Genomic DNA, 11,560 nt, shown 5'->3' with positions numbered 1-11,560 from the left:
CCCGCGCCCGCCATGCAGGCCTCCGGCTCCTTCAGCTACGCGCGCGGCGGCGGGAAGGCGTCGGGCCCGGGGGCGGCCGCCGGCTGGCTGAGCGGCGGGGGCGGCGGCGGGAGCGCGCTCCACGGGGCCTCGGGCTCGGGGGGCGTCGGGGACGCGGGCGTCGGGGGCCGGGGCGCGCCGGGGCTCAGGCTCTGCGCGGCGATGAACTGCTTGGGGCGCGCGTAGCTGAAGGAGCCGGAGGCCTGCATGGCGGGCGCGGGGCGGGCGGCGAGCGCGCTCATGGGCTCCGAGCGCGGCTCCGGGGGCTCCGGGGACGCGGGCGGCGAGGAGCGCACGCGGGCCTCGCGCTCCAGGCGGATCTGCTGCTGCAGCTGCTGGATCTTGAGTGCGTCCCTGCGGGGAGAAAAGGACACCTTCAGACGGGCCGGGAGAGACGGGAGGCCCTGCGACCACCCCTCCCCATGCCCCCAGCCCCCTCCCCGCCCCGCGGGAGCCCGAGGTCCACCGAGGACACCGCTGATCTCAACGTCGAACTGAACTCGTACCCCAGGTGAGTCTGACCGGTTTACAGATGCCAGGGATGGACATTCTGTCTGACCCGCGGAAGCTGCACTGCATTTTAACAGAACCAGAAATACTAAGAGAACAGCTTCTGACCTGAGTCCTCAGCCCTCTCACCTGTAGCCGAGTTTTGGAAAAGTTCTATCACAATGGGGAAGTTAAAAGAAAGAAACACTTGATTTAAGTTACTTTGGGCAGATTTAGATGAATCCAACTTCCCTACTTCATTGCTGTCAACTCTGTAGTCAATAAATACCACAGGCTGATGCTGGGGGGGAAGACCTACTTTAATTTCTGCCTTTGCTCCCTAAAAAACATATGCAAAATCTACTCTGCCCCCAATTTAGTAGGAAACCCTGAACTGCCCATCATTTCTACAAACCGTAGTACAAACTGACATTTGGTGCCATATCTGAAGCATGCCAATGACACCCATCTTTCACCTGCAGGGTTTTACAATAAGCAATAACAAATTATTAAGTTTACAGTAATGCAGTTTTAATTTCCCAAGTGTTTTCCATCAGGAAGGGACAGTTTGAATTTTAATTTTTGATAAAGAGGTTAGCAATAAAGCAGTTAGCAATCGGCTAAAATCTTACTCTTATCTTAACTCAAAAGCTTTCCTGTCTAGCTGTATTTTACATCTGAGACGTTTTCCTTTACCCACATCAGATAGTGACCCACAGCTGTGAGAAGAAACTTCAACGGAAGGTGGCACTAGAACAAGCGAATAAAATAGGAACAATCCACAGAGACGCAAAGCTATGCTCCTAACTTGAAACCTTATAAAACTGAGAAGCAAAACCCGCAAGACCTCCTGTCCATAGGTATTTAACCTTCAAATTCAAAGCAATAAAAGGAACTGAAGCCGTTGATAAAAAGGTAAAAAAAAAAATAAAAAAAAAATAATCTAGATCTGTTATCAAGTATCATTGGATATGGCAATATCTGTCAAGGAGTTCTAAATTCCTTCCACGTCTCTGATTCCCTGCTGTAATGATCCAGTAAAGCGATTACATTTAAGTCCACGAAAAGACGCCTTCTTGGGAACTGAAAAGTGTAAGGGCAACATGGCTGTAGATGCTTAATCCAGGCAGAGCATCCACGATTCCAACAGCAATGAACCCTGGGTGGTCCTCTGGAGCTTAACTGGAGTCTTTTAAAAGCAGCTGTGCCAGTGCTAGGATCCATGGGATGCTGAAGTTCCACATGTCTGTGTGGTCTGGCTAGACTGCCCAGCCTTCATGTGTTTAGAACCGGCCCAGGAACAGGACTCATAAAAACCACCCACCAGTGCTCTCATTTTGAATCCCCAAATGCTCCTTTCTGATCTCCCTGCCTTTACTTTCTCTTTCTTATTTCCTACCCACTGCAAAATGCATCCTGTTCCTGGACCGTTTCTCCCCAACATTCAGCTGACCTGGGCACCGGGACTGGAAGTGATCTGTAGGGCCCTGTGGAAGGCACTGCCCCCTCCTCCGGGCCAGCAGGGTTCACCATGGCCAGAGCCTCAGCTGTATTTGCAGGTATTTCCAGCTCGGCTGTATGAAGCTGTATGGCTGTACGGCTCCAGACATCACATTGTGCCCTGTGTCTGCAGGGGGTTTGCTCTGCCCCAGGATTAGGGATGGCCCCCGAGAAGCCAGTCTTCAAAGAAGCCACACCAGGGAAGCTCTGACCACCACTGGTTCTAACTTTGTCCATGGGGTCAAGTCTACTCATTTGGTCATTAAAAAACCCATCAAGTTTGCTAGCTCAAGAGAGCTTAAAACTGCCGAGATGCTACTGTTAGTGGTAAGTGACAGTTCAAGAAATTAATGTAGCATTTCACAAGAAATGGACGGGCATTCCAGTGATGTGGTCCTAGTATATACTGCATGAAGAACTGTGCCACCCTTTCCACTCCCCCCTACACTGCGCTGGAGAGGAATGTGGCAGGCAGAGAACTGGAGGGGTGGGGGAAGGGAGGGCAGAACAGTTGCTTTGAATCTTTTAAGTGTCTGACTTGATTTCTGCACTGATCCTAATATTTCAAAAAAAAATATTTGCGTTAAATGGTTCTGACACCCAGATTCTGAGATGACAAAATGCACAACTCTATAAGTCACTGTCTCAGTCCTTGTTGTTTTCATAAAGGTTGATTTTCACAGAGATAAAAAAGCAAAGGGAACGAAAGGTCCCAGGAAGGCAAGACTGCTTGTGGCCTCTGGAAATTACTGAGAATTACCTGTCACACTGACATCGGTCTTAGAGATGTTTTCCTGGATCTAACTCCAAGGCAAGGGAAACAAAAGCAAAAATAAACAAGTGGGACTACATCAAACTGAAAAAGCTTCTGCACAGCAAAGGAACTATCATCGAAACAAAAGGGCAGCGTACTGAATGGGAGAAGACACTTGCAAATCGTGTATCCCTTATATGAGGAGTTAATATCCAAAATAAAGAACTCAGACAACTCAACAACAAAAACACAAACAACCCAATTAAAAAATGGGCAGAGGTTCCGAATAGACATTTTTCCAGAAAAGACATACAGATGGCCAACAGACACATGAAAAGATGCTCAACATAGCTACTCACCAGGGAAATGCACATCAAAACCACTAGGAGATATCACCTCACACATGTCAGAATGGCCATCGTCAAAAAGAAGAAATAACAAATGCTGGAACGGATGTGGGAAGGAGGGAAAATTTCTGTTGGGGGGATTGTAAATTGGTGCAGCCACTATGGAAAACAGTATGGAGGTACCTCAAGAAATTAAAAATAGAGCTACAATATGATCTAGCAATTCCACCTCTGGTTATTTGTATGAAGAAAATGAAAACACTAATTTGAAAAGATACATGCACCCCAATGTTCACTACAGCATATTTACGATAGCCAAGATATAGAATCAACCTAAGTGTCCACTGATAGGTGAATGGATAAAGAATATGTGATACATTAATATCTCTCTCTCTCTCTCTCACACACACACACACACAAAATGGAATACTATTCAGCCATAGAAGCAGAAAGAAATCCTGCCATTTGTGACAACATGGATGGATCTGGAGGGTAGTGTGCTAGTAAGTGAAATAATTTAGAGAAAGACCAATACCATGTGATCTTACTCGTATGTGGAATCTAAGTACACAAACACAACACAACACACAGAGATTAGTCTAGTGGTTACCAGAGGGGAGGGGGTTTGGGGTGAGTAAAATGGGTGAAGGGTGAAGGGGGTCAAGTGTATGGTGATGGATGGTAACTAGACATGCGGTGGGGATCACTCTGCAGTGTGTATGATGGGGAACTATAATGCTTTACACCTGAAACTCACATAATAAAAATAAAATATTTAGTATTTGTAAAACGCCTTTAAAAAAGTTATCACTTTTTTGGTTTCCCCATTTCTTTCTGCTGTCCCTTCTGAGAATGAAATGAGAATGCGAAACTGACCTGAATGTCTTGGAGACACTGTGTAAAGGTGGGAAAGTCAGGTTAAGAGTGCTGAGACTCAAGCAGGACAATGCGGTCCTCGTGTTAAAGTTGCCTCCATCTAGCCTCTCCCAGCTTTTTTCTCCTCTCCCCACCAAACCCCCAACTCAGAAAGCCTAAGAAAACCTGCTCTCACCCCTCCTTCAATTCTCAAGGCTTCAATGCCTCAGGGAATGAGCTGGCTAGACTCTTTGTGATGCACCTGCCACAGTCCTTTTACAAGCCGGGAACCCGTTAAGTAACTTGTTCAAGGTCACAGAGCAGGTACCTGCAGAGCCAGGTCAGGTCAACATAAAAGAACCCGGACCTTCAATGTGGTTTTTAAAAAGTCTGTGGTCATCTTTCCCTCCTGGGGACCTCCGCTCTCATGCCTCTTTGCTGCCATAGCAACCAGGGTCTTTAGGATTGGAATCATCAAAGTTTTAAATACTTACACATTTAAGAATATATTTAAGATCTCTGACTTTGAACTTGATTCTTTCCAGGGTGAAATGGTGCAAAGACGAAGATCTTGGCAACCCAGGAAGGGCATGTGTCAGGACTAACTCAGGGGATTCCCTTCTCCATGACAGGAAATCACAAATCCTCGTCCTCCCACCCCGATGGTTTGGACACAGCTTTTAGCAAGAACAGTTTCATGCTGGTTGGATGGGGAAGATTCAGATTTGACAGGGATAAGTAGGGCTGTAGAAACCATTTTTACTTTCCAATTCGGTAATCTCTCCTGCCACCTGATTAAAGCAGTCCTGGAGAAACCAGCCAGCCGGGCAGCAGTGTAGAGCAGGGGGCAAAGGCTGGCCGGGCAGGGGGACGGCGCTGGCCAGACGCATGCTGTCCCCAGGGTGAGCTCAACAGACTCCCAGAGACGAGCACAACTACATCCACCTTGGTTACCTTACAGAGCAGACCTTAGTGACGGAGATCACGTGCTTCCTGCAGGGACCTCCCTCTTCACGGGCAAGGGGACAGCAGTGGCGCACGGGAGGGGGGCCTGGAGACTGGGCGCTGAGCCTGGGACCGGCCCCGCACCTACTGCTCACAAAGCCACGCAGGGTGGCAGGCGAGGGCCGACTCCTCCCCCACCCGGGCTGGCCTGACACAGCCCAGCAGCCCTGGGAGGATGGCTGAAAAACCCCCCCGTGGGTCATGTTAGCGAGGTCAGGGCAGAGCCTGGGGGCAAGGTGCTCAGTAAACAGAAAAGGCTTATTAAAATGTTAGTTATGATTACTACAGTTCGCTTTGTCTCTGGGGACCTGCAGCCCAAGCTTAAAATGAATGACATGAAAGTAAACTTCTGGAGAACAACTTTTATGTAACCTGGAAATTCCCAGCACGTCCCTGTGGATCAAGGGCTGGGTTGCCAGCTTTCACACTGACCAGGACGGAGCAATTACAATTGTCCGAGAGACTCTTGGGGTCGCGAAGCTGGAAAACATTCATGCTTTCAGGACAGATAGGCTGTGGGCTTATATATTTTCTTTCCCTTTTTACTGGGTGATACAGAAGCCACTGCAACGGTGAGTTACAGACCTGCGCCCTCTGAACCGGGTCCTGCAGTTCGTAAGGACTCCGAAGGCAGGGCTGTGACCTGCAGCGTCCTCACAACACCCCGCCGCACACAGGCGAGGGACACGTCACCGCCAAGCACAAGCATCTGGTCACTCCCGGCTGCCGTGCCCTGCCGGGTCCACGAGGTGTGCCCCGTCAGGCCGTCCTGCAACAGGGCCCGCCCTGGACTGCCGAATTCCAACCATTTTTCCACATGTAGGAAGGTAAGCGAACGACAGACAAACTGCTGGGTATTCCCACAAGGGAGTCCTCTCTGGATGGAATTAGCTCAGCACTGTCGGTATGAGAGCTCAACACATGAATTCTGGGAGCTTATAAACTAAACAGAATATAAAACTCCTACAGGGGCTTCAGTTCAAGAAGGACTAAGTTCCCTCTACGACTTTATGACGTTAGTCCCTCAATGGCCTCGTTCTACACTCAGGCTTCAGCGTGTGTCTTCCCAGCACAGCAAACCACGGCCGCTGGGTGAGGGTGGAGATCCAACACCTGACTATTGCCCCTGGTAACAGGTGTACAGATCACAGTCCTGAAGGCAATCATCTACACGCTCAAAATGAGTTCCTAGGAGCCAAATGAGGGTTTGGGGGGGGTCACAAGTGCAAAGACAACTATGAATTTAAACGCACGCCCCTAAGGTTGGGGGAGAGAGCAGGGATAAAGATTTGGATGTTCTCTGATCTTTAATGCGCCTTTAAGATCGTCAACACAGAACTTCTCTGAGATGTTAAAAGAATTGGGGGGAAAAGGATGGACACATGCTTAACTGTCTGTCTTACAATGAAATAAAGCATTTGGCATATTTTAAGGTTCCATGTGGTTCATGTTTCCTCGAATTACCATTTTATGATCGAGAGGCCCGTGCAGCCCATCTGGTCATTTTCACCTCAGGTATGTTTGCTGCCTTGAGTATCGGAAGCAGGGCTGTGCAGCCTGGCCCTGTACGAATAAGTTTTGACCAAGGGCAAAGTGTCCTGTTTTTCAAAAGAAACAACCATTACCTACTCACCAAATGGCTTTATTCTCCTGGAAGAACAAAAGGCATTCTCCCACTTCTCTCCCCTTCCAAACATTTTCAGTTTGGTATCTCCCTCTCTGCTCAAATGCAGGCACTCAACTAAATACTGGCTGCATTTAATTAAAGTCCCAGATTTCTGTCAAGTGGAGAACTAGCTGCTCCATCAGCCTCGCTGGCACTCGGGGCACCGCTGAGTCTTTCTAAGGGGTAAAGCCACCTTCTTGCAGACAAAGCCACTGCCACACAGGCCATTTACAAGGAGAAACAAGCAACCAGAGAGAGAAACGGTCAAACAGTTCAACGGCTTGGCCTCTAGCTTTCTAAGACTTTGGACAATTCACTTATCCTCTCTGGGGCCCAGTTTCGCAATCTTAAAACGGAAATCTATAGTGTAATATCTGCAAGGTCCTAACAAACTCTCAGATCTTATGATCCTTACTCTTAAAGCCCAGCAACATTTAAACATTATAAAGAACCTACTTTTAAAGGAACTTGTAAAGAACTAACCAAGTCCCAGTATGGGTTTATTTGTATCCATGTTAACCTCAAGCATCTCCTGTCTTCACATCCATTTCAAGTGGTTTGGAAACATGAACACAGCACGTTTTGGTAAACAGAAATAGATTTTAAAGGCATCAGAGTGGCAAACTAAAGTAATTCCACAGTACATCCTTTTCTAAGAGGAAAGACAGTTTTATACTGAATAATCATCACTTATTGGCTAACATTAGTTGCATTTCTTTTTCTTAAGACACATATACCTATAGATAAACTCCATCCAAAAATTAAGCAAAACAGCTTTTGGGTATTTTGTGGCTGGATGCGTTTCTACTGTGATGTTCTCTCCTAGGGAAGTGTGAGCTCTTTCAGTGACTCAGTAGCCACTGTTGTGTTAATAAACCTTTCTCCTCGTCTTCTTTGTCCTCTGACCCGATTTTGTAAGCCTTCTACCAATTAATGTAAGGGGTTCCCTCACCCTAAAGGTAGGGCCTCACTCCGGCTGCCCTGCAGCCCCCGGCCCCGACGGTACCACCCTCCTTCCTGGAGCCATCTTCCCCCTGGCCTTTGACACCAGACCCATCCTCGCTCCCCAACCTTTGACACCCCGCCTCCCCCATGGTCTTGCCCAGCTCTCTTGACTGTGGGTCCCACCACGATCTAGGGCTTCCTGATTTTCTCAGCATCACCCTCACCCCCCTGAGCCCAGACCTCAGTCCGGAATCCCAACTGGACGACCCACTTCCATGTATCAGAAACACGCTGCTTCACTTCCACTCAGCGTGTCTAAATCAGAGTCCCTCTCACCCCTTACCCACTGTCTCCCCCCCAGAAAACATCTGATATTCAAGGGTAAATACGTGACCGGGCCAGGCCATCAGGAATCCACGCCGAGGATGACAGGAAGGCGTGTCCTCGCCCTCTGACAGCTGACTGACCACACGGATGGGACCCCCCAGAGGGAAGGCAACAAAATGGGAGCCAGCAGGTAAAAAGAAGCCCAGAGAGAAAAGCCTAAAGAAAGACAGTGACCACCGCCTGGGGCCAGATGACCCGAAGGCCAGTTTCATCTGAGCTTCACATGCACGACAGCTGCCTCCTCCACCCCCGCCCTTTCTACGGCTCACGTTATTTCAGACGCCCTCTAACTCGCTGAAGAAACGGGCCTGGAGACCGACCAGCCCACTCTCCTTACTGTACAGGCACGCGAGACGTCACGTGGCTGCACAGGTTTTCAGCCGCTCGGGGCAAAGGCCTCATCGGAACATCTTGCTGGTGAAAACAACACTAAAGTTAATCTAGCTGCACCGTCTTTAGCTGATAAACCAGTAAGTGGACCGATATGTCCATTGTTCCTCAAGTTGTGGAAGAAACCATCCGAAGGACTAAAAACACACGGTCAACAGTGCTGACCTCTGGAGACGGAAACCTGAATGAGGTAGGGGGGAAGTCTTGTTTCTGCATTTTACAGTCTCTTACACTAGTGGTCTGAATACTTTTTAACCTTGTGTATATAAAAATATAGTGGGAAAATATAAAGTTCCCAAAACATAAATTTTAAACGTAAAAGTTTTAAGCCATATAAAACTCCAGAAGCTAGTACTTTACAGAAGGTCACGTCATAAAAGAAGACACAGTGCTGGCTCTTAGCAAATGCGCATCCCGGAAGCCTGAGGACGTCCATCCAGTGTACTGAAGCCACGGGGGCGGGGCTCATCCAAACAACGCGCTCAGTCACGGCTGTCAGGGCTGCTGCTGGCACCTCCTGCATCACTGCTAGTGATAACGGCTGTCACTAAGTACTTACTATGCACCCAACACGGCTCTAAGTGCTCAGTCTATACGGACTCATTTAATCTTTACAAAAACCACAGAAGATCTTACCATCTCCACTTTACGGATGAGGAAATGAAGGCACAAAGATACACCGAGTTGCTCAAGGTTACACAGCTGGGAAGCAGTGCAAATGGGCCTTGAACCAAAGAGGTCTGGCCGGTGGCTACGATGCACGGCCTGGCCTCTCTCATCAAGGGAGCAGGGTTTGCCGGGACTCCACACGCACTGGGATTTCTCCAGCCACAGAGGGCCTTTCTGATGTGGGTTCCACCCACCTCGGGCTTGAACTCTGTCCCTCCTGTCCCCTTTGCTTCGTTGTTACTGGGATACAGACATTGCACTGGAGCTCCAAACAGCTACACAGACGTAACCTGCTACATCCTGAAGACATCCCATGTGTACAGTGGAATTATAATGCCCAAGTAGGTAATGTTTACGTCTCCTCCGCCAGGCTTGACAAACTTTTACTCACTGGAGAAACTGTAAGAATATACAAAGTAACTTGAAGGAGTTAGTTTAGAAACTAAGAAATTAGTTTGTTCCCTGAATTTCTTATTCCTGTATTTGTGTCATCAACCAGCAAACGTTACACTGGGAGACTAGTAAATGCTCAACCCCCACTAAGTAAACAGCTGTTTACAGCTATACAACTAAGGCGAAAACACAGAAGAGGGACAGGAAGATGAGACAAACTGGTGAAGATTCTCAGTGCATACTTCACAAGTTAAAAGTGAATCCAAATTTCTAATAACATTCAAAATACACACCACATAACAGTAATAAATCCCAGCATGGAGTTTCAGCGCACAGAAGTTCTCACATACTTTCAGTTCTGGCCTTTAGTGTGCTCTTTGAAGAAGATGCTCATTGTAGAAAAAATAAGAAGTACGAGAAGAATAATGTCGTACACAATTGGAATTGAACCCTTAAGGACGGCTTTGTTTCGGAAATCAGACAGCCTCCTCTGGCACCTCTGCCACTGGGCTGCAGAAGTGAGCGTGCCACCCACGACTTGGGTGGCCTTGACTGAGAGAGCTCTGAGCTTCCTCTTATCTGTGAAACGGAAAGTTGGGCTATTTTTAAACCGTCCCTTTAAACACGTTTTAAAATGCTTCCAACTATAAAATGCACTCTCTAGTCTTTCGAGACAGCAATCTGAATGTTACTCACTTGCTGCGTTACTCGATCTCGAGAGACTGCATCACTGAAGATGCTGGATTTTTAAAAAATCGTATCTTCTACATGCTGGCGAACACCACTAATTTATAAAGATGACTTCCTAGGTTTCTATTAACAAAGGCCCGCCACTGAAGAACTAAACGTTTGTGAATGAATAACAGTCTGCCGATACTTAAGCCCCCCAAGGGTAAAGCAGTGAAAGGACTGCACAGCTGGACCCGGGTACCTGGCGTGATTTATCTCCTAGAAGTCGGCCGTCGCTAGTCTCAACGTTAATGGCCACAGGTTCACGGTGTGGATGCAGCCTCACCTGATCACGAGGCCCCAGTCCAAACCTCCCATCCAAGAGGGAAAACGTTCTTGAAACAACTCAAAAGTGCTCTTTGGCAAGCTTCGGAGATGTGTTCAATTAAAAGACTGGTGACCGTGTCAAGAATTGTTAGTTTTAAGTGGCTGTGACCTTTCTTACTTTGACCTGCTGACCCTGACATTCCTTAGCGGCTGGGGAATGAGACGCAGTGGTGATGGATCCAACAGACCCTCGAGAGGCAGACCCAACCCTTCCAGCAGCAAATGAAGTTTATCCAAATGTGTCTTGGGAAGAACTAATAAATGACGTTCCCTCCCTGAGAAATGATTGAAACCACCAAAATAATCCTTAGATAAAAAACCCAATTATTTACTGTAATGACTCTTAAGATAAAAATGAGGTAAATTTATTATAGTTGCAGGATGTTTCCAACAGGGCTACATATAACTGTGTATAGTGAAGAGTCATTCATCCGGGCTTCCCTGGTGGCACACTGGTTGACAGCCCGCCTGCCGATGCAGGGGATGCGTGTTCGTGCCCCGGTCCGGGAGGATCCCACATGCCGCGGAGCGGCTGGGCCCGTGAGCCATGGCCGCTGAGCCTGCGCGTCTGGAGCCTGTGCTCCGCAACGGGAGAGGCCACGACAGTGAGAGGCCCGCGTACCGCCAAAAAAAAAAAAAAAAGAGTCATTCATCTGGTATTCTAGCAAATGGAATTTTCTATATTATGGTCTTTAGGACCATCTCCAACACAACAAAAACCCTGCAACATCTTGAAATGCCTTTTGAAAGAAGAAAACTTTACAGTATGTACAGCTGTTGCACTGCACTTATTTTACCGAACTTTATTAATCTCTTCTAAAACGTACATACTGAAGTTTGTTACACACGTTGGGGTTTATGATTATACTGTAATGCTTTATACACTAGGTGCCCTTCATTTAGGGAAACAGTATATACACCCGGATGTGCTGCTCTTTCCTTCTTTCCATTTTTTTGGGCCGTGCCACACAGCGTGAGGGATCTTAGTTCCTCAACCTGGGATTGAACCTGTGCTCCCAGCAGTGAGAACGCTGAGTCCTGACCACTGGACCACCAGGGAAGTCC

At 47.9% G+C, this 11,560-nt stretch overlaps 1 protein-coding gene across 1 annotated transcript in view; it reads right to left on the bottom strand.

The window, feature by feature from the left end:
• PALLD (palladin, cytoskeletal associated protein) overlaps positions 1 to 11,560 on the bottom strand; it is a 376,813-nt gene that overhangs the window by 43,926 nt on the left and 321,327 nt on the right. The window lies entirely within an intron of this gene.

The sequence above is a fragment of the Monodon monoceros genome, unplaced genomic scaffold (genome assembly GCF_005190385.1).
Source record: "Monodon monoceros isolate NGI ecotype Baffin Bay Population unplaced genomic scaffold, NGI_Narwhal_1 Super_Scaffold_5, whole genome shotgun sequence".
In the NCBI taxonomy this organism is placed as follows: domain Eukaryota; kingdom Metazoa; phylum Chordata; class Mammalia; order Artiodactyla; family Monodontidae; genus Monodon; species Monodon monoceros.
This window is presented reverse-complemented; position numbering and strand designations above follow the sequence as displayed.